This window comes from Poecilia formosa, unplaced genomic scaffold, assembly GCF_000485575.1.
Source record: "Poecilia formosa unplaced genomic scaffold, Poecilia_formosa-5.1.2 Scaffold0, whole genome shotgun sequence".
Lineage (NCBI taxonomy): Eukaryota > Metazoa > Chordata > Actinopteri > Cyprinodontiformes > Poeciliidae > Poecilia > Poecilia formosa.
Window position 1 is genome coordinate 5,277,991 of NW_006799939.1, and position 24,223 is coordinate 5,302,213.

The following is a 24,223-nucleotide window of genomic DNA, read 5'->3' on the forward strand; positions in this document are numbered from 1 at the left end:
GCAGCCCATCTGGACTAGTAAAGCCTTGGCACAAATAATTTTAACACTGCATAGAAACAAGGATGTTATTTAGCTAAACAAAATAGCCCTACTCTCCTGTTGACTGTTAATATTTGGCTCACTTGGCTGACATTTACGTTCCGAGTTTGTTTTAAAATGTTAAAATTAGCACAAAATATGTGATTGGCTAGCTTGATCTTTTAACACTATTTAATTTCCAATCATTTCATTTTCACATGATATGTTCAAGTGCCAAACAAGCAAACAAAAAAAACCAAATAACTATTTTAGATCACTGGTTTTCAAAACAGTTTTAATTAATGCACTTAATTAAATGCAACAGCTTCAGTCCTAATATGCTGCATGAGTTGTGGATGATTCTATTCAACTGTTCTTTTTTATTTAGTTTATAAATGTGAAATGTTGCAGGTTTCTAAATGAACTCTAGGATTGAAACCTAAGACAAACATATAAAGTTAAACTAAAACCTTATAAATAATTAAAGGAATTTTTTTTTAAAAAAAGTGTTCGTTTTTGCAGGATCTTAGGGGAAGTCGGTAGGTTGGATTCATGGGAAAAAAAACAAAAACAAGACAAGGATTGACAGAAGAAACTTGAGTTAGTAGATCGATACGTATTTAGTGTTTTTAGCTCACTGTTGTATCTCTTACAGCTTCCATTACAATTACATGCAGCAAATTCTAGAAACTTTTAGGACTGGCTGTAACTGCTTTACTCACAGAAGAGTTGACATCACCGCAGAGCAGACAGGCTGTCACTCGTACAACGGCAATCGAAGTCAGTGACTCGATGCAATTTGCTCGGTTTCCTTAGATTGGAAACATTTTTTTTTTTTTTTTACCAATTTAAACTGAACTCGTCTACATTGTTTTGATAACTAGGATCAATGTGATACGATTGTAATTGACTCAGAATTTCTGTGTACGATTGGACTAAATTGACATTTTTTGTTTGTAAAATACCTTTTAGATTGTGTTATGAATTTATCCTTAATTTAGCATTTTCTTCAAACTCACAGCAGTATGACATCTTCACACATCTTCACACCATCGATGACAGTAACATTAACTTCTCAGGATTTCATTTCTGAGACGTCCGGAGTATCCCTCTAATATTAATGACACTCTCCTACAGCCCCTGTTTGTCATTACTGCCGTAATTTTCAAGTCGAGGCGCTGAGGAATTCCCATAAACATGTTTATGTGTCTAAATCACTGACCTTTACTTGCACAGGAAATCCATCTCTGCTGATACGCAGTATCTCAGTGATAAATACTTCCCTTCAAATATTTATAATGGGATCTGGAAACCGCAAGAACATAATAGTTTAAATTAGGCCCATCAAAGCCAAGAGCCTTGCTATACAAGATCCAATTTTTGAAGTTTATGATACACGTTTCACACGCTGTGGTGGGTTAAGAAGACGGGGCTGTGGGGGCGCGAGGGGGAGAGAAAGAAAACCTCCGGAGTCAAAGGTTGTAATCATAATAATTTAATGATGGCTGTATCCTTTTTGCAGTAAATCCTCCCAGCCAGAGAATGTAGCTTTGCCTCAGTTAGGAGGTTTATCTTCCTGTTACTGAGTCACTATATCTACTAGTGACGGACAGTTATTTGACACTCGTCGGCAAATTAAAGCCCCTGCTGTAAAAAATAAAAATATAAAACGCAACGTGAAGCTGGGCAGTCTATGTTTGTTTAATTTAATAAGTGTGGATATTCATGTTTCATGGAAAACATAAATACAATGAAGTGAACAGTTATTTTTTGTATATGTTTTAGGCTGGCAAAAGTCACAATTGAGCAAATTCCTACTTTTACATTTATTTTACAGTTTCTATAATCACTGAGGATTACATGCAGTTTTCTTGCTCGTCTCTTTCTAAGGTGGTTGAAATGCTAAAAACATAAATCATCCTCGCTTTTTATGTCTCAAACATTTTCTTCAAAGAATCTCGATTCTGAGTACAAATGACCATTTTAGGTATCCTAGATTTTAAGCCATCTTTTCTCTTTTAAAACAACACAGAGAAAGGGGGATATCTCTTTTATTTGAGCAGAAATAGGAGGCAATTAGGCATATGCCAAGTTTTGCACTCCCAGCAGTTAACGGTTAGCCATTTGTTGCATTCCTGATTATAAAATGCTTCAGTCTTCTCTGTCACTTTGTCACTGATTGGTTTTCTGCCGAGTACATAAAATCTGGGGTGTAATGGTAAACAAACAAACAAAAACTGCTACCTAAAATGCTTCCTTACACACAATTTAAAACGGTTGATGTGCCTTTAATTCTTTCATAACTCAGATGCTCAAGCACGGATACGAAAGTGTCAGGCTTAAAGCAAACACACCTTTCCAGCTCTGCCCATAAATTTGGAATGAGGCTGAGATGGGGGCTTTGTCACGGCTTGTTGTCTTGAAGCCCCTTTGTGACAAACTTTACAGTATGATTAGGGTCATTAGCAAGTTTTATACTTTGACTCACAACCACTGTTCAGGGAAATATTAATCACTTTTCATCAGACAGGTTAAGATCAGGTTTGTTTTGTGGAGGTTGCATGTTCTCTGTGCACTTTCCAAAAAAAGTAGATTTTAAATTGATCCTAAGTGTATCTGTACGCCTGTCCGTCTCGTGCTCCAGTTGTTTAGTGGGTCTCAAAGCTCAGGCTCTGTCCACCCTGGACCCTGATCACAGAGATAGATGGTGTTCACTGCAGAAACACAAAGTGTTACCAAGCATTTTTGTCCAGTTTTGATCCAGTTTCTATTGCAAATACCTTAGCTAGCTTGAAATAAGCCAAAACTAACTTACAGGAAAGTTTTAACAAGATATAGAGGCTTGTTTAAAGTAAATAATTCCTTAATGTTGATGAAAAAGTACGAGTTCCATTGGCAGATTATTTAGCTTATGACACGACATTTTTCTAACACTTTCTCATCATTATTAAGAAATAATGATGAGAAAGGCTTGCTTTCGTCAAGACATAAAGCAAGCCTTTATGTCTTGACGAAAAGCTACTTTTAAGTTAGTTTATCTTATTTCAAGTGCAATAAGATATTTGCGCTAGAAACTAGACCAAAATTACTTGGTAAGATTTTGTGCTTTTACCGTATTTATAAAATTGTGGCAGCCACAGCTGCTAAAGGGCATTCTTTAGAAATGTCAATGTTTTGATCCATCTTCCATCCACTTTTTCTTTCTTCACTTTCTCATAACACCTCACATTTTCTATTGGGCTCCAAAGAGAAGCACATAGTAGCACAACATATTAGCGCGACACAATTAAACTTGAATTTCATCAGAGCTTTTTCATAACAATTGAATACCCCGGAGAAAAATGCTGCTGATTGGTGTCCCTAAACTGTCCCCAATGGTTTAGGGAGCAGTTGATAATTGTGAGCGGAATAGATGCGTATATCAAATAGTTTACAAAATGAAGCCAGCTGTGTTTCCCCTGCATACTGTGGCTTCCTGACACGCACCATTAAACCTTATTAGCCACTTCCTTAATCTGAGATCCTCCTCACCCCATCTTCCACCCCTCATATTAACATTTTCTGTTCCCCCAACTGGAAATTATTTGCTTTATTGTAGAGTGTCAACGTCCCGTTTTAGTTTTTTGACACGACATAATTGGCACTTTAGAATCTAATCATGGACGAGAGCTGCGTGATTGCAGTCTTTTATGCGGAGATCTCCGATCACTCCGTTGTGCGCGCATCCCTTTGGGCTCGACGTGTGCGCTTCTCTCATCTGTGACGCCTGCGATGGTCGGCGTACCTTCTCTCCCACAGGTCCCCTCCTCAGCGCGACGCTCACAAGCCATTAGATTTAAAATGACTCATAAAGAATCAATTACAAATGATAGAACAGAACCGAGGAATATCATAAAGGGGGTGTCGCGTGCTTCGCGAATGGCTCGTGAACAGATGTTGGCGCGCACATAACATGTCAGACGCATTATTGTTTTTACAGAGACATTGCCAAAAGAATGCAGGAGATAATTACTGCAGTGCTTTGATGGGACAATCATTTCTTAAAATGCAGGAGGAAGAGTAAACCGTGACTGGAATAAGTATGACGGCTCGGGAAGTTTACAGTTCATCGTTGGCGGTACACGAACAGTGAGGGCAAGCATGAAATAAGACATGAAAAAATATGGATGACACAATGCAGCTCCAGGCAAAACAGCATGAGATCACTAATAAGTTATTTACTTTAAAAAAAAAAAAGTTTAAGAAACATCGTTGTAATTGATTGAACAAAGGTTTTACTTTTTCAGCTGTAGTAGAGAATAACGGTTCAATGCTTAAAAGAAGTTATGTAATCATCATGTTATCAGCATTTTCCTTATTCTGCACAACTATAATTATGCAACTGTGTCCGCAGTTAAAAGGAAGTGCTTACCAAAGAAGTTCATAAGTTTTTTTTTTGGCTTTTTTTCCCCAAAGTTGACTGATCAGACTCTGGAACCACTTCAACTAACTCCTTCTGATTTAGAGGAGCAGTGGCCCCAATCCACGCTCACCATCCTATTTCTCTTACTGCGCCCTGAAACTCTGCTCATCTCAGCAGCTTGTGTGCAGGATCTTGAGCCATATCTCAGCACATAGAAAATCGGGTTGGAAAATTGGAAAATCAGGATCTTTGCTCTTTGGCTCAGTTCTTTCTTCATTATGACAGGCGGCAGCAGCACCCATATTGCTGCAGACAGATGCAGTGACTTGTGGGTTGTACACAAACTCCTACCTTCTGAGTCACTGTAGTGCATGCTGAACATCACATCATCTGCAAAAAGCAAAGTTGAGACCCTGAGATCTCAATACACCAGAGACCCTTATCTCAATGACTTTGTGCTAAGGTCCCCTGTATGAACATCACAATCAGGATTAGTGACAAGAAGCAGCTGTGATGGAGACCAACATGCACTGGAGCTCGAGCTCTGAGACAAAATAACTACTTTTGTTCAGAGCTAACCTGAGTTTAGCTTGAGAGACACAAGTCCTTATCGGTAACTAGGTCATTAAAAGTTAAAAACATCTGTCTGTGTAAATATCTCATGTTACAATATGGACATCTGCACCTTATGGACAAGTGCAGCCTATATACATGTACTTTTTCTTTAAAGTTTTTTTTTCTTTTTTTTCTCCTCAAAGTTAGATGGTACTACTGATGTTCGATTGTGCCGGAACATCTTCACTTGATGCCTTCCACTCATTGCATGAGTGCTACCTTTTTATTTTAGATGAAAGAAAAGGTCTCTGAGGGTTGGGTTGACTTAAGGTCTTCATTTTGGGCTTTTATTGTCTAAAGAAGTTGAAGTAGTACAAACAAAATCATAATAAAATATTGCATGCACTGCAAAAATACAAAATCTCATCAAGTATTTTTGCCTAGTTTAGAGTGCAAATAAAGACAAAACTAACTCACAAGTAACTTCAGCAAGTTAAAGGATCATGTTTAAAGTTAATAATAATTCCTTAATTTTAATTAAAAAGAACTTGTTCCATTGGTAGATTTTCACTTATATCGAGACGTTTTTCCCCACAAGTGAAACAATCTGCCAATGGATCTAGTCCTTGTCATCACGATCCAGGAACCATAAGCCGTCTTCACATCTACAAAACACACATGGACAAACAAACTCCTGTTACTGACTCATATCATCTGTTACCTGGCCAAAAAACATAATTTATCGACAGACGTGACAAATTTGCAGTGTTATACAAAAACATCAAAGCAGAATACATTTTCTTCACAGCCTTGTTTCGGGGAATGTTTACTTCCTGAACTGGTGTAGTTCCACTCTGCTTCTCTGCTTTCTTGACAAGAACACTTTGCAGGATACACACGATGCCTGCCACTCTGTTATGGAGTACTGTATTAGCAGAAAGCCACTGTTTCATCTTCTAACATATTATTTTCCCTTGTGCTCCGTAGGGCCTCTGTGTCTTTGAAAAAGAACAGTCTGATTAATGTGTAACTTTACGATATCGAAACACATATCCCTTCTCTCTTTGTCTTAGAGGAGCCTCGCGTGTCCTTGAAGCTTCGCGAAGTGTGATTTGTAAATGAGATAGGTGAGTATTACGGACCCTTGGTATTTCTCTTGGCTCCCTACGATCAATTAAAGCGCGACAATAATAAATGTATACATTTAGAGGGATTTCGTCGTGGTGACAAATGATTTTACCCTTGAGCTATTGACATTGTCTGGGAATAAGCCGTCTCCACCCCTGTTGTGTATTCTGTTGGAGGGGCCCTTCCTCTGCTTGGGGAGTGTGTTTGGAGGGGGGGGGAGACACAGCAGACACATATTCATCATCAACATCTGCACCACAAGGCGACAACACACACACACACACACACACAAACGCATCCACATTAAAATAGATTTTCAAGTGTTTGCCGGCACCACTTGAGTAAGAGTTCAGCCTTGTTGCATATTCATTTACAAATCAAAAAAAAAAATTGAGATTCTTTGCTAAATATGTTTGTGTTTTTTTACAGGAAATATTTGTCTGACTGTGTTGCTCACTGATCCCATCTTCAGACTGAGGTAATTGGATCCCCTGTAGTCAAGTGAATGATGATTGTGAGCACTCTTATTAAGTGGGATGAGAAAATTGAAGACTCGATGTCGTTGCATCTTATTTTGTTGTGTGGGTGACATTTTCTTTGCTCATTAACTCCACAACTCTCTTTTCAAATGTTTGCTCCATTCCTCCATCTCCATGGCCGACGGATTAACTCTTTGCAGCTAAGAAAGAAAGAAAGAAAGAAAAATAAAAGGAAACTATACCGTAATCCTCTTCGGGTTTTATTCATGGCTTTGGTGTGTTACTAAGTTCATATGATTGATTTGGTAGAGGGTACAATGGGATTGTAGTAATAGAAGTCATTAAGTCGAAGGGGCTCTAATATTACCAATCTGCTATCCCCTGAATGATCTATCAATTGGTGAGATATTCTTCAAAAAGTGTGGGGGAGGGAGTGGTTTGTGAGCAGGTGACACATTTAACATATTTCAATAACGTCATTTTCATGTGAGGCAGGTCAGGCTGTGAGTACAAAGGGCAATAGTGTTGGAGTATGTGAGCGGAATCAGGGCATATGCTAAGCAAATCAATAAAACATTAAAGGTAGCATGCAGAGAGCAGCCCATTTGGTACCTGTCTGCCAAGGGCAATGGTCTAGCCACTCAGAAAAGAGAGAAGGATTGGAGTTGCTGGGCTTGAGGAATGCTCTGGCACTAACATAATTGGAAGGTAGTTGCCTTATGACTGCAAATTGGGTTTTGCGCTTCATCAATAGGCATTTTGACAAGCGGCGTCCATCACGGTGAATCTCACTCTTTGCCGGGCCGAGCAGAGACAGAAACGTCTCAATAATTACATTAAATCTCTCCATCTCATCCACCCCCAGCAACCTCTTCCTTATTGTCGAACAAGAAAAGCAATATGGTATAATTAGGTTTGATTGGGATGGTAGCGGCAGTGGCGTTGGTAGCGGGTGGTGTGGGTGTTTTGGGGGGGGCGAAGAGGGGGGATTCAGTGCGTTTCCGGTGAGATTTGCAGATGAATAGGGTTGCCATAGCGACGCGCATCTGTGTCCACCGGTGCATTAAGGATAAAGCAAGGCACGTGGGTGCGTTGGACAACACGCAACATCTGTTAAGTGAGAGCATGCCAGGCGTATTGACACTGACCCGCTGTGGCAGATGAGCTAATGGTTCTTAGATGCAGATATGCGCCGGTTATTGATGACCTGCTAGGAGATTCATGCAGAGGGTTCCACCTGAGAGCTGAGTAAAAATGAAGCGGCGCAAACGTCTCGCCTCGGTTCAGATTCGATGTTTTCTCTCTCTCTCTGCATCTTGATTATCACGGTTAGACTGTAGAATCTCTATGATTTTTAATTTTTTTAATTGTAATGTTAAGATTGGCAATATTTACGATCATAACAGTTTTAAGATTGTAAATGTGTAGCTCTAGTTTAAATGGGATTGAGAGTGAATGCCTGAGCCAAAGTGTCTGCTCGTCGATTTGTGTGACATGAGCAAAATTCAACTTAGCATGTAAGTAGCAGCAAATGCTCTTTTTTAATAAGCAGAAGGTCTGAAATAAGAAATACAATAAAGTTAAACTGAGACTGTAGTCATTGTTATTGTTTACATGCATGCTAATTGTTAGCAAAGCCAACGAATACCATGAGGCATCTACAATCTATTTTTCTTAATTTGTCTTTGAGCAACAATTTAAGCAGGTATTAATTGCATTAAGTGTGGGTTTTATGCTCATTTAGCTAAAAATACTGTTTTTTAAGGCAATTGCAATTGAACAGTTTCTCTCTCAAAGGTCTTGACTTACATGATGGACATATTTTCTGAAGTTGAAGTTGCCTACATCGATGGAAAAATTCTGTTTCCACCTGCTTGCTGTGTTTCCCCAAGACAAGAGTTAGCAGGGTTCAATATGTTTTGCATTGATGTTCTATATTTTTACAGACTTATTTCCTTTATAGTGTATTCAAGATCATGTTGAACGAATAGAAGGTATTTCCATTTTCAGGCAATGCTGTGTGAAAGCGAACGACACCAGATGAAAGAAGGAATTTTGGTCCCCAGTCAAACCGAGTCTACTGGACGACGAGGTGTGAAAACCCCCTCAGTCAGTAAGTCAGCCAGTTTGTGAAAACAAAGACACGATTTCATGAATTACACAATTTTCGGTGATCATTTCAAGTAGTAAGTGTAGTAAGTCTACGCTCTAATCAACTCTAATCATTTCTGGTTTTAAACTCCAACTTCTCAGACATTTGAACGCACCATCTGTCAGCACGGGGGTTAACGCTAGGAACTACTTTGAGGGTTTTCTTCTGGGTTTGTAGCTTAAAGTTCCTGCCTTCATATCTCGCCTGGCAAATTTAGGTTGTGAGACAAACTGTAGTTCAATCTGAAAAAATCCTAACCTCTTTGTCTCGTGAGATCTCGACATGAAATCCCATCACAGTCCTTGCAAGTTTGAAACAAGGAACATAATTATTATTTGTCGCTCACTACTCTCACTCATGAACCCAACAGGTGAGCAATAAATATCAGCATCGTGACGTGCGATCTTTATTAAAATATAACCATACTCGTCCTCTGTACATAGAAAACTTACCAAGGCTGTTGCAGAATATTTTGAGTGGAAGAAATCGGCTTGCACAACTTTCAGTACCGTCATGAAGAGGAAACGAAAAATTAGTTTGGCAAGTGGGAATGTTTGGTGGAAGACTGCATGAGGACGGATGAATCTCTGGAAAAAAAGGAAAATGAAAAAGATGGATGGATGTGTTCCTTAATGTTACACATCTCTGAAGAGGGAAGCAGAAATGGGAGACATTTAGTAGACCTTTTCACGTAGCGAGTGCTACAAGCCACCCCCCCCTCCGTCTTTGTGTCCACTTCGTATAAACACTGGATTAGGCAAATAAAACAACAGGAAGTATATGACAGAGCAGCTTTGTTTGGTGAGCAGTTTGATGTGTCATCACATTTGGGTTATGGACATTACTCCCCCTGTTTTTGTTTTCAAATTTTGTAAACTTTTTTGCGGGAGATGTACACAGATAAGTGGATGTTTGGATTGCTGCTTGTTTAGTCATCCAAGCGTCTGTTATTGCAGTCATAATGAAAGGCCATAATTACAAATATCATTTCCACGGGGGCAGGGGGTGGGGGGGGAGACACACGCAACATGCAATAAGGACGATGGAGATGACACACCGACATAACCCACTCAAGACAATTCCTATTCCTCCTGCATTTCAAAACTAAAGCAAGTATTTTTCCTCCGTTACGCAACCCCCACGGCTCAGGTCTCGTAAAAGTTTCGGCCGGTTGCCATGTTGGGTTTTCCTGTACAGGAATCACCACGAGGGGGCGGGGGGCGGAGGGGGAAGGAAAAAGTAAAAACAATTATCCTGCTATTTTGGGGGCATATTTCTTCAAAATTGGACAAGTCTGGGGATCTGTAATAAACCTAAGTGCTGGAATGAAGAAAAACCTCCTTTTAAAGGCGTCCACCTTGGGGAGCATGCCACTGAAAATCCCGCGGCTCTTTTTAATACATCAAAGCGGCAAATTAATCCTGAATACAGCACATGTACAGGCAGGTAAATGAAGACAAAGCCACGGCGGACCTGGGCTACATGGAGCTTATTACAGGCCCTTGATAAACTCAAACTCAGGCCTGACAAATGGCTTATAGGGAACTGTGGGATAAACGTGTTCTTTATAAGCCTGTCACTTTCTGAGGCAGGGGGAAGCGGGAGAAAAATGGAGTTCAGGCTACAAAGTCTGTCTTTACCGTCTAACTGTACGCCGTTATTTTCCCCTTCCCTGATATAGATGACGACATATTTATTTATTATTGAGTGAATGAGGAAAGTGGAAGAAGAGGAAAAAATTAATTGAAAACTATACAAATTGGTTATTTTTCTCCTGTTTTTTTCTCGCTCTGTGACTAAGCCTTTACTCGCTGTCGTGACAGAGGGAAAGGAAAACCGTGTTTTGGAAGATTATGGTTGGGGGCAGTGAGTCAGGAACGGCTGATGTGAAACTCCAGGATGTCAGAATTGTCAAATGGGGTCGCTAATTGCTGTAATTATTACGTTTTATCTGTTGCATGATGAGTCAGTGGGCAGGTCGCCGATACGGGATGAACAACCCGCATTTTAGGTTGCAGAAAAAACAAAAACAAAAGAAGGACTTTGGATGTATGATCTCATTGACAGCTTCGCATTGTTTAACAGACTCAAAAAAAAAAAAAAGAACACTAAGCAGCGATTTTAAGAAACGCGGAATATGATGAGCCCGAACAGCTGCAGCTGTGGATTCAGTTTCTTTCTTCTGAGATAAAAGAGAAAACAGCATTAGTCTCTTTTTTAAAACAAAAATCGAGCAACACGACTTTGAATTCTTGAATGCCAGTAAAATATGAAGTGGCTGGTATTTTAATGCAAAACTTTTGACCTGTGGAAAATTTTTAACGAACTGTTTCCTGTGATCAGTGCGGATGTAATTATACGAATACTCAAAGTTAAAGCTGCCATGTAACTTTTATAAAAATATTTTTTTACATATTCATCAATACTGTCACTATGTCATTAGAGTATGGTACGAAACCCATAATCTGTGGGAAAAAAAACAAGTTCCTCTGCCTTCTCTCAGTGCTAACGAGAAACAACCAATCAGAGCCAGGAGGCGGGTCTTGGCGCTGCCAATCATACCCATTTGCATGCTGCTTACCTTGCCTCCTCCCCCTTTTGCTCTGTGGTATGAAACAGCTTCTTCTGGTAAGGCAGAGTCTGTAGTGAATGCTAAGGCTAGTTAGCATGGCCACAGATAAACGATTTTCCTGTAGTGGTAAGTTCTTTCTCTACCATTAGCACATTTAGCAACACGTTCACGAGGTTGACTGACAGCGACAAGATCCTCCTCCTGGCTCTGATTGGTTGTTTTTGGTCAGGAGCGTTGCATCTTTTCACTGATTATCTGTCTCATGTTCTGTATGGCAATAGTTTTAACTAGTATGCAAAAAAAAACAAAAAAACATTTTATTTTATAAAAGCAGCTTTAAGAAGTAGCCATAGAGAAAACTTTGCAACAGAAAGGGTGCTGGTAAGTGATAGTGCTTTTGCTCAGCCACGGTCAACTGAAGTCAAACAATTACATACAACTAAACACATTTCATATTTGCCCAAAAAAAAAAAAAAGCCTGAGTGTTTTTTATTAACTGGCAGCTATTAAGTATTATTGGATGAGTCCAAAGAGCCACTTTTGAAAAACATGTCAGGCTGATTATTACTCAAACCCTAAACGGCGATTAAATTCAGACGTTGGTACGCCTCGTGAAAGTGGCGCACCGTAATAATTTAATATGCGACGCAAATATTTGAATCAGGTGTTTAATGTCTAGGGTTCTTTAATTTAGTGCCTCTGAGTGCATGAGCAAATATTGATGAAGACGTACCGAAGAGGTGACATATTTATTTCCCAGCAGGGCCGGGGAACAGTGCAACCCCCCAGAGATTGCTTCCTTTTGATAGCGAGCTCTGAAAGCTTCCTGTCACTTAGTGCAGTTTGACAGCATCATTGCTGCGATCATTGATCTGTTTGCTCGAGTTTGCATTATTAAGATGACAACTGGCGCGCACACGAGGGTGCGTGTTGGGCCACGTGTTTGTGTGCGTATCTTCACTGTAATGCATGTCTCTGATCCATTATAACCCGATTAGATTCCCTCCTCCTGGAAGCGCCGCGCTGTGACAGAGAGCATCATCTTTAATGGAGTTTGCGTGAAATTAAATTATACGAGCATCAATAAGCATAACATAATTCAGAAGAGTAAATGGGTTTAATTTATTGGAAGGCCGGGACGTAATGGCACCGGTGTGTAGGGAGTGGAGATGTAAGGGAGTAAGCTGGAACCGGCAGGTTCAGAGTGGGTTCAGTCTTGTGAACACGTGACGCTCAGCAACGCTTTCACTGGTCTGGCTATGAAGAGTTTCCAAAGTATTCACGTCTCATGAAGTTTTCCACTTTTTGCTTAGTTACAACCAACCTTGTCGTTTATTGTTGGACTTTTATGAGGCGTATCAACGCGATACAGTCCATGACTACACAGTATAGTACATGTAAGCACCCATGCAGTTCAACGTGCTTTACATCATAAAAAACACAAGGACAAAGTGTCATAAAAACAACATACAGGCAACAATTGAGAAACCGGTGACAAACATTACATTTTGACGAGTGCCATCGTCAAAATCATCAATACACATCAAAGATAGTTCAGGAACTTCATTACCAAATTAAATACCTTATGTAGATTATATATTAAACTTACATTTCTGTATTAAAGTTTTCATTATTATTACTGATCTGATGTAAAATTCTAATTTTAAATGTCGTGTTTTGATACAAAGATTGATGTTTGAAAGCCTTTTTTCTGTTAATTATGTTGATTTTCCACTTGCCACTATTAAAAACCCAACATTTCAAATTAGAATATTGCATCAGACCAATACTAAAAAAAAATAATACAGACATGTGGGCTTATTATAAATTATATTCAACACCTGCGTGAATGTTATTTTCAGAAGTTACTTTTAATCTGAAAGTGTGGAAGGTTAACTTTGAGCACGTAGAGATATGTGTACATGTGCCGGAGTGGTCCAGTTAAATCCTGAAACGAAATGGGAACATGTTGCAAAGCTTGCAGAGAATGGGTCATTTTTTTTTATTTCTTCACAGTAAAATGTATAAATACATTTAAAAAAAACGTATATAAAATCCACACTGATCTTTGTGGTCGCGACGTGACCATACGTGGAAAACTTCAGAGGGGGTGCGATTACTTTTGCGAGGCGCTGTATCTCACACGCGTGTTCAATATTTCAAGGCAGGAATTTGGAACAGCGGGAAACTGGCAGATTCTTCATCCACATGAGTGGGTAAAGAAAGTTCAACCTTTTATTAGAGAGGACTGTAATTTAATGGGCAGGGTGCGCACATGGACTCGGAGAGGCGCCCGAGAGATGTGAGACAGAGGGGGAGTGAAAAAGAGGAGGAGGGCTGGGTTGGGGGGGGGCGACAAAGACGAAGACAAAGATGGAAGTGAAAGACAGATGAAAAGACAGGAGAAGGTGTATTTAGGGCTGAACAGACTGGAGAGGAAATACGCCGAGGGACCAGGGCTCTCACTCTGTGTGTGTTGGTGTGTGTTTGCTGTGAAAAGCAGGATTTGATGGAGTGGCTCTTCAGCTGTAACAGTCAAGTGCATGATTGCCACATATGATGTTGTCATTTTGTGCCCCGACCTTTTCAGGGAAAGCTTTATTTCCCCCTCCACCACATTTTTTTTTTTTTGTGTTGGTGGAGTGGAGGAGACGGAGGAGGGTGGGAGGTTAATAATCAAAAATGATCTGCTTCAGTAGAGCAGATAAATAGTGTCAAACACAGCTGGGACGGAGAGGCGCTGACTGGCCACCACAGAGCTAAATTGATGGTTGTAGCTGCCGAGGTGACGGGAGGCAAGAAAAAAAAAAAAAAAAGCCCGCCAAACCAAATCCCCTCTCCCCCTTTAGCCCCGCTCTTCGCTCTACTGTATGACACGGATAGACTTCTAGGTGTCGTATTTATTTTTCCGCTCCGTCGTTTTCGTGACGAGCCGCAGTCAGGGGGCGAGGCGGCGTGGACGTAAAGCGCCGCGTCGCCCCGCGGCTCGGGGTGACGGAGAGACTTCGGTTTACAATCTGAGGAGGTGACATTTTTATTCAATGTTTTTTTTTTTTCCTTCTTCCAGTCAGGTTGGGGTGTAAGAAATGTCTCGCCACATCACTGCCCCTGTGTGTGAGGGATTATGTCATACTCAGAAACACACACACATATTAAAACAGCAAAAAGCCAACAAGCTGTTAGAAACATATGTCTCTGTCACATTTCTTTTTTTTCCTTTTTCCCCCCTCCTCATCACAGGACTAGCTTTCTGAAAGATATACCGTCCACAAAAGCTGCTCCTTCTTTATCCTATAAATCAGTTTGTGTGGCAGATAAGAGGAGGCAAAGAAAAGCGAGTCAGTGTACTTTATCATCTTTCACTCCTCTGCCCTCCTCCGGCTGCCTGCTTTCTGGCACCAGATTTGTGGCCATAATCGAGAATAACTTACAGTATAATCTTGTTTGTTCCTTTCTTAAATGGAGCGATAACATCTCTCAGGATCAGGAGCAGAGAGGGAGGAGGGATGGTGTGTGTGCATGCGTGTGTGTGTGTTGGGTGGGGGGTTAGAATGGGAAAGGATGGAGAGGCTGTTGCACTTCTTTTCTTTATGTGGACGTCTTAAAGCAGTGGTGTTTATGACCAGCTGCCTGGCTGCTTGGAGCAAAGAATTTACTCTCTCTCTCTCTCTCCCTCTTTCTCTCTCTCTCTTTCACACACACACACACTCGCATGGAAATCAGACAGTGCAGTCACAGGATGATCCAGAGGACGGGCTGTAATAAATATCAGCAATTTAAGAGGTCAGCAGAGGTCGACTGGTGAGGACGATCTCCTGTCATAATTTGTTTAAGGCTCTGCATGAGGTGGGTCAGGGTTACACATTCAAACAGGGTTATTATTGAAAAAGCCAAACAGATTTTTTGTTTTGTTGAACAGTCGCAGCTGCAAACTGGGTTTCTAAATTCTTCCGGAGAGCCGTGCGGCCATGATGATTGGTGATGGTTATCTTATTAAATACACCGACAATCAATAGTAAAGGCTAAAGCCTGTTAAATTGGTTTAGTCCAAGTTTTTGACTTGTGTTGGAAAATGCACTTTCAGGTTTCAATTTGGGCTGAAAGCATTATTGCTTTTGTCCGAAGCAAGATAAAGATTTTTTTTATTATTATTTATCTCTCAGATGAGTCAAATAATTTAACTACTAGATGAGTTTAAATCAGAGTAAAACATTACAGTTTTAAAAAATATAAAAAAAATGCTTAAATGCTTTATGTGAAGGGAATAAATAATAAACTTAATTTTAAATGAGCTATGGTGTTATAATAACTTACACATTAACAAAAGTACAGCAAAATACATGATTTATATACACAAAAAAGACATTTTAATGATACCTTGATACCAAAGATAATTTATTCAAATCATATAGGCAATCATATTCGAAAAAATGTTTTATTGTGGAGAAAGACTGAGATTTTGAAAACGTGTCTCCAAGACGCTTAGTGTCACAAATGAAGTTAAGTGAATGGCGAACATTAACCTTTAGTAGGTTAAACGTAGAATGTAGATCCTTATCTTTACTCTGGAAAAAGTGTTCAACATTTGCAGATTCAGTGTTTCATGACTGCCAGAGGTTGAAGACGCAACAGGATAATACGGAGCATCTTTGCTGTACTCTGTGCAGCCTTCCTGTTTCCTGCTTTAAGACTTGTTCTCTCTCCTGCATCCTTGAATGCTACGTGGACTTTATTCACGTAGCAGTATGTTGTAGAAGTTAGTTAAAAAAAACTGCTTCTTTAATATCTGTTCTTTCTCTCTGACTTCATTTTTTAGGCACCTCATCAGTACTGAAAAACTGCGTCACGTATTCTTCACTCAGTGAAGCATCCACTCACTGTCAGAAAAATCAAACGCTGCTTTGCCTGACCGAATGTTTGATGTTGTGTCCGGCAATGTCACTGACTGACAGGAAGCAACAAATAGACAATGAATTGAATTCTAAAAACTTCAAGGTATCAAATAAGAAGTCATTCTTTGAGGTGCTAGCACTGCCAGTCGTGTCACTGCGTCCGGGTGAAATGCATCACGTGCTATGGTGCATTTACTGATCAGGAAAACAGTTGGATTTTTTAATTTTGAATTTGTAGCGGAGCTGAAAACTGGTCAGTTCTGGTTACCCACTAATTTAGTTGTGTTAATTTAGCTACTTGCATACATGTTTAATGTGCTTGCTAAAGTTTCATCTTAAGACTCGTATTGCAAAAGAAGAGTAGCAAAAAAATTGGGATACTGAGGACTCCCATTATTCAAGGGCATTAGGGAGTAGCTGAAATTAACAAATACTTCAGGCACCCTCTGAAACACCTTTAACTACTTGTTTTAATATTTATTGTTTTAATATTTAAAACAATAAATACAATTTAATACGCAGAGTGGAAAGTGTGTTAGCTCCACCGCTGAAGCTATAGTCTTTCTTACTTTTGCATTTGGGGTTATGGGTAATCAGGACCAAGGAACATAAATGCCGCTCCAGGATACTGTGTCAAGTAGCTTTGCATATTGGTATTTCAGCTTCCCACAATGCATTTTCTTTTGAATATTTTAAATATGTTTTATCAAAAAATCCATGAACAGGCAAAGTTCCAGTAAATAGTTTGGAGATACATTCCATAGAAAAATCCACGAATAGGCGAATCAGCAAATAATGGACCACAAATAGCTACTAGTAGCTACATTTCTGATATTGAGTTCTGTAAACTCACGTTCCAAACTGTGTTTGTTTCTCATTAAAACCTGCTGTTTCAGGCTCCTGCTTGGTAGAGAAAAGGACACTTCTGCGCACAAATCCCTTATTAGGGAAGCTATAGAAATGTGCTCCCTGTAAATTATTTAAAAGGCTGGGCCATCTCAGAAACTTCCCCTGATAAAGCCCATCGGTGATGAGGCGCTGTTTGCTCACTGTCAAGAGGCAGACACGATGAAGCAGACACCCCGGAATGCGGACAGCCTATACGGGCGAACCTTTTGCCACGTCCGGGGTGTGGCTGATGGATGGGCCTGCATTTCCCAGGCTTGGAAATCTCCCCCCGCCAACCTCCACCCTCCACCCTCCGCACAGCTTGGACAGGTGATACAAGTGTATATTTATTTATTTCCTTTAATACTCTTCTTTATCTCCTTCATTGTTAGTAGGCCTGTGAGATTGATCAATATTTAATTTTCTGGGAGAAGAAGTGGGGAGGAATGGGTGGGAGGCAGAGGGGTGGGGTAGGGGGGGTTGCTGCAGTGACACTCAGGATATCTTCCACCACATATTGGCTTCTCTCTCTCGTCCTCTCACTTTCTTTCTTTTGCTCATCCTTCCCTCATCACTTGTCTTACTCTATTCTGTCGTCGCCTTCCCACCTTCTTCCTTTCACTCCCTGTAAACCTCGGGTCCCGTGGAGGCGCCTTGCTCTTTCTGACCAACGGGGTTAGTCTTAAATGTAACAAGCGATCATAAAGGGAGTCTCGGCGCTCTTTTAGGAAGCGGGCCTCGGTTTGAACACAACCCTTTGACGACCTTTGATCCCATATGGTCACGGCGCACTGCTCAGATATGCCTTTTAATGACCAAGCAGTCCAATCAATGGGCCATTTTTCACTTGGAGAGTGGGAGGATTAGCTTTATACCATAAACGCGCAAAAAGAAGCAAAAGGCAGTGAAAACAAAGGGCAAACCGGTGACTCCGTTTCTGTCACCCACCCTCGCAGCCATCCCGGAAGATGCGAACACACGCTAGCTCCTGATGTGTACGTTTGGAGGTATGAGATGTGACGGAGCAAAGCTATTGCATTCTTTCATAATAATGATTTGAAAAAAAAAAAAAAAATCTTTTGAAAAATTAAACCCAGGCAAAAAAAAAAAAACCCGCGTCAATGGAGGCTTCGAGATGAGAAATCGGAGGCCCCGGTCCTGCCGATAAAGCCTTGGGACAACTGCTTAGTCAGGTTCAACTAATCATGTCTTTGTGTCAATGTATTTGAAAAGAGGGAATTGTTGTCAATGACATAAGCCATTATTGTCTTGACCCCAGAGCCCTCTTTAATTAACCCATACATTAGATTTAACGCCAACAAAACAGAGTCCTCTCCTATTTTTGACCTAAACAAGTCGCACATTGGACAGATTACGAGGCCGTATCTCCCGTTTTATGTTAAATGAGCTTTAAATGGTTTGATACCAATCGGAATCTCCGCATCAAAGGAGGGAACACGTGTTGCAGAAAACAAAAGCAGTTTGTTTTTTTTTTGTTCTTTTTTTTTACTTTAAACTTTCAGATGCCAATTTATGAAGGAATGTTAAACGGCCCTCTGCGGTTAAAGCACACTCTCACAGTTGCCTCAATGAAAGATGAACCATCCCAGTTTCGCCTCTCGCATTATCAGGCCTTCTTTACAGTAGATGATCATGAAAGGGTGCTGATAGTTCTGTTCTGCAGGCCATTGAGGCTCTCTTTCTCGCTCTCCAGATCGAGGGCAGTGCCACTACGACGCTCATTACGCCTCCACCAAGACCCCCACCCCTTACACACACCCCCTCTTCCATCTGCTATGCTCAGTAATCGGCACCAGATTGAGGCGAGGAATCTCTCCGCACATGCTGGTGGTTTCTGGCTCGTTGCGTCCTCAGCTTCCCTTTGAGCCGAGGAATTTCGATTTTACATACACAGAGAGGAGAAATTACCGTCGCAAAGTCGGTCCTGTCTCAGAACGCCCGTCTCACTTTGAAATATCCTTCAGAGAGTCTTTGAAGTAAGTGATAAAATGTTATCAGGAGGGCAGAACGAAGGTGGTGGTGGTGGGGCAGAAACAGTTATCCTTTTATGGGTCTTTTAAAAGTGGCAGTTTTTTTGTTGTTTTTTTTCCTCTGTCTTTTCTCCACAGGGCTGGTTAATTGTGTCCAGCAGCATGTGGTCTCTGGGGCTTTGGTCCAGGTGTTGGTGTTAATGTTGGGAGCCCCTCACAACACCTGTTAGGGCCAGCGTTAGCATCCGCACAGACGTTTGCTCTGGGTGCCCTGCTTAACCAACCTGAATTACTCCCATTGTGAAATGTGGTCATTTAGAGGCTTTTTGGATGAGCCGCATTAGCTGATGTCATCGCCGCGGAATCCAGACGAAACGTAGCCAAGCTTTTTAACAGTCGTTCAGTTTTTATTTGCATCCGTGGCGAGGACGCGCAAATGCTTTGCATTAAAAAAAAAAAAAAAAAAAAAAGAGAGAGAAAGAAAAAGAAAATTGCTGGATACAGGAAAAGTTCAGAAAATGCCAACGTTGGATTGAGGTTGGGTGAAAAATAGTTAATACATTACTGCATATTAAAAGCCCCACTCCCTACTGTTTTATAAATTATGTATGTATCAACTCAAAATGAGAAACACAACAGACTGTCATTTACTTCAAGATGTGTTTCAATATAATGTTTTAGACTATTAAACCCACAAGGTGTAATAATTAAATAGCTACTTGCTTGCCCTTACAGTCAAAGAAATGATGAAAATCTTACAATAACTTGGAACTTTGACTAAACCAAGACGAAGGAGGACCCATGTTTATCATACAGTGAGTTAGGTGGTAGGACAGAGTCCAAAGTGGTTAACAGAAGAGAAATATTTCACTGTGAGACGATGAAATCATGAAACAAAAACCATTTGATTTAATATTCTTACCAATTTACTTTTTATTGGAATGATAAATTAACCATTTTACACCTGTTTTTCTTAAACTTTTGTAACATGTTTTGTGTCTATGCTCCTCAGAATTTGGATGCCTAACTTTTCTGTTTTCTCATCAACATTAACAGTAGTGTGGTTTCTTCTGTCCTTTAAACAAACATTGCCTCTTTTCATTCTCTTTGTTTTATGTGCTTTTTGTCTCTTCAGTCCACAGAAGAGTACTTTCCATGAAGTCTTGGGGACCATCGAAATTTTTCTTTCAGGCAAATGTTCACCGTGGCACCCTACCATGGATGTGATTTTCACCCAGTTTCTTTCTTATTCTTGAATTATAAACACTAAGATGAGCGTTTTAAGGACTCTCTGCACTATAATTTTGGGAGGCCGGACGCTGTAACCCTTTCCAAACTGAAAGATGTCAATGAATGTATGTTTTTTCCTTTCTTTCTCAGTTAGATTGGGCCATGATGTGTTGCTTTTCAAGTTGTTTCACCCTACTTCGTGTTGTGAAACGAGTTCAAGTGATTTTGTGATTTTAGTCAACAGAGGTGGCTGATCAGGCTCAGGTGTCACGAGTGAATTTGAACAATTAGGTTAATCACAGTTAGTTCAACAAGGTTAAATAGTCTGTCACCAAACGACCAGACGCAGGATCAAACCGTGAAAGCGTCGCCAGGTTCCTACAGAAATCAGAGGTGCAACACACCCTGACACAACACACACAAATAAACATTTCAGACGGTTGAATAAATAAAACCAAGAACGACAATAAACCAACCCCAGCTCTGATTAAAAATTGAACTGTCCCTATTTGCTCATCCATTTTAGAGATACTGGTTTGAAGATTACATGAATCTATTTTATGCATTTAAATAACTTCTCTTGTTGAGTTTCCATGCCTTTTATATTTACTGTTCTGTCTTTTTTATAGTAATAATAATACCACTTAATCTGCTGTTTAGACAAAAGTTATGTTATTTAGATCAACTACATGTGATCTAAATTGACCAAATTGTTTACAGTGTAGTACCTGGAAGTGGCCCACAGACCCCACTTTGGAACCCCTGGTTTAGGTGGAAGACCATTCCTGGGTAGAGTTGCACTTGTGCAATGTTTTTTTTTATTTTTTCTGCTTCCTGAAAATAATATACAAAGCTTGAGATATTGTTTGAAAACCTAACCCTGCTTTTACCTTTACAACTTTCTCCCTGATGTTCCTGCCATGTTCCTTCATGATGCTGTTTGCTCTCTAGCAAACCTCTGAAGCCTTCACAGACCAGCTGGATTCTCACTGAGATTAAATTACACACACTTGAATCTTATTTACAAAGAAGCTTGCTTCAGATTTTCATCTTGTCATCTGTTTTTCTTTTTTACTTTGAAAAGCACGAATCAATTGGAAACCTCAATAAACCCCACTGGAGGTTGTGGTTGAAATCCAACCAAATTTGAAAGCTCCAAGGGGTGTGAATATTTTTATTTTTTTGTTTTTGCAGGCGGCTCTGTAACACCGAAGTAGAGAGAACGCATTACGGAGCTCGACAGAACCCGACCAACCAGAGCGAGAAAGGATTTCCCAGCTGGAACATTTACATCACATCATATTTGGTGTTTTGACATGTTGCCCTTTGTTTCCTCTCTCGGAGACCCTCGGCGACCGCCGCACACAGCTTTAACAAGATGTTGTGACCTCTTAAGCAGTGGCACTTGAAAGTATTCTTCTTCTGTTCAGTGGTCCACAGAGGCCAAGTTCTTGCCAGGGATTATCAAAGTTAACAGGATTTTAATGGGCCCACGGAGACCGGTAAAGACCCTACCAGGGCCAGGTAGTGCCGTTCCCCTGCACACACACACACACACACACACACATACCTCTTGCTCCCCTAATGCAGTCAGGCAGCACTTGCAAGGCAGTGGCTAAATAATAAACAGATGGCTACTACCAGATACAGCCAGAGAGCCCCCTTTTAGCCCCCTAGTAAAAACCACAAAGGCGGCCCAAAATCAAGCGACAAGCTATTAAAGGCGACATGCAATTTGCAGGTCAAAATGTAATTGTGACCCTCCACTGTAAAAATAAAATAAAATAAATTTACCTTTTTGGTGTTTCTGAATCATTCACAGCTGATATATGGACAAAAGAAGATCTTTTAGCTATGATCGAAAAAACAAACAAACAAGGAAACAGTTGGTGAAGAAGCTACTACCCTATACATAGTTATGGCTCAGTGTTTTCGTTGTAACTCATTTGTTGTCCTTGTTAACAAAAACTGTTGCAGCTATTTCTGCAAAAAAGAAAAAATCTAATTTGAAAGCATCAGTCATTAAAATCGTTAAAATAAATCTTAGCCAGCTAATCCTTTCTGATTAGAATGTAGCTAAAAATGGTGGCTTAATCCTCATCTGTAATGGGTAGTAGGTAAGGCTGATATGTTTTTTTTTTTTCTTATCAAGAAATACATTTCGTGAATGTTAAGCTGTCATAAAACGTGCTTGCAAAAAATTTTTGTATTGGAGGAAGAATTCGGGTGCAATTTTATGTGTTTAATTAGTTTAGCAAGAGCTAGTAGCTTAGCAATGGTGGTGAAGCTAAAGTCAAACTTCGTACAAGTCATGAATTAAAAACATATGTTGGACAGTTTTGTACACAAACCTGGAAAGCTGTAGAAGTTTGTCAGTTTTTAGTGTTGCTGGATTGCAGTCAGAAGGTCGTCGGTTCAATTCCAGCTTCTGCTACCTGTCATAGCCTCAAGAACAGCTAATTGGCGAAGGGAGACGACGCAAAACAGTTGTATTTTGACAGATGTCCAGCTATCGAAGTCAATCTTTAGTAGTCTGTAGATTACTTTGTCACGTTGTTGTGTGTGAAAGTAACAGTGGAACAGGGAAAAGACTAAGAGAAAGAAACTTACTTATTTACTACTAACTAAATTTCCTCTAATATCCTTATTCAAAACCATCCTGATTTCTCCTTTCTTTAATTTTAGAGTAATTTCCGTCATACTGAAATCATCTGGTGGTTGGTCCAGCCAACGAATGAGAGAGGTGAAAAAGTTCTTCAAACCGATTCATTTGTAGCTAATTTTTTTTCTTGTTTCATGGCTACTACTCTGACAAATGCTGCCATGGGAGGGACCCATGAGGGTTCTGCTCTTCAGTTCTTGTCAAGTACGAAATGTTTTCTCCAGGAAGAATTCTACTCTTGCTACCTTGGGTAAAAAACAACAACAAATGGCTCTGAGTCTGATGTAAGATATAGGCCTCTAGATCAGACACAAATAATAGTGGAGAAAAAAATTGCTTTCTTTTTTTCTCGTTGCTGTTTGAAAGAGTCACCAGAGGTAATGCCAGGTAAAACAGCAACAGAGCTGCTTAGGTGGAAACATTGTAGACTAGCTTAGAGACAAAACAAATGTTAATGTCAAACTCTTGAGTAAACTTTTCAACCTTTCAGTCATTGGCGATAAATATTTTAGCTATGGACGTCAGGCAAAACAATTTTCATTCAAGTTGATTCAGATTTTCCCTCCTGCGTGAATTTCTTTAGGATCTACACAAGTAAAATTTGACACTTTTTTTTTTTTAATGGCTCAGTCATACCAGTACGTTTTTACATGCAGCAAAGACATAGAGCTCTGAGGGGTCAGATTTACACATTTTGATTTAAAAAAAAAAAAAAAAAAACTAATGTTTTGATTATTTTGATTGGCCCTTTTCCTTGTTTATCATTTTGAGAAAAACAAAAGTGACATGGCCTGATTATTGTAAGCAAAGCTTTGCTTTAAGTATTACTTTTACAGACAGGAGCCTTTTATTTCCAGAGGGTTTTGTTCACAAAGCAAACTGCTGATCAACTTTCATAGACTTAAAAAAAAAAAAAGGAATCCAGGTCATAATTTTATATCCCCCCCCATTGGCTTATTGTATTTATACAAATAGGCTGGCCTCTTTTCACTGTTCCTGTTGCAATAATCCATGCACTAAACCTCCTTTACAAGAAAAGGCTTATGATGCGAACCTTGTCATATTCAGCACCTGTCAGCAAAATGACCACTGTACCAGGCCAAGCCGGGAAAGTGGCCTATTCATTATCCTAATCTCATTAGTTAAGATCTGTTAAGTAGAGACTGGTTTTAATGCATGCTTTTTCCTTTTAATTATTGGCCATAAATACATGGGAGTGCATTAGGGCCTCGGGGCGAAGAGCAGAGCGGCTCC

At 40.0% G+C, this 24,223-nt stretch overlaps 2 long non-coding RNA genes across 5 annotated transcripts in view; one reads left to right on the forward strand and one right to left on the reverse strand.

Annotated features, from left to right (window-relative positions):
* LOC107837534 (uncharacterized) overlaps positions 1-22,307 on the forward strand; it is a 31,919-nt gene extending 9,612 nt beyond the window's left edge. The window contains exons 1-2 of one of the 2 annotated variants that reach the window (XR_001663557.1): positions 18,806-19,083; positions 20,213-22,307. This is a non-coding gene — a long non-coding RNA (uncharacterized LOC107837534). Of the gene's footprint in view, positions 1-18,805; positions 19,084-20,212 lie in introns of those variants that run through there. The other variant, XR_001663565.1, reaches the window with a different exon arrangement.
* The window catches only part of LOC103144136 (uncharacterized), an 88,881-nt gene that overhangs the window by 48,576 nt on the left and 16,082 nt on the right, over positions 1-24,223 (reverse strand). For all 3 annotated transcript variants that reach the window (XR_001663538.1, XR_001663544.1, XR_001663535.1), the window contains one exon: positions 9,187-9,321. This is a non-coding gene — a long non-coding RNA (uncharacterized LOC103144136). The remainder of the gene's footprint in view (positions 1-9,186; positions 9,322-24,223) is intronic.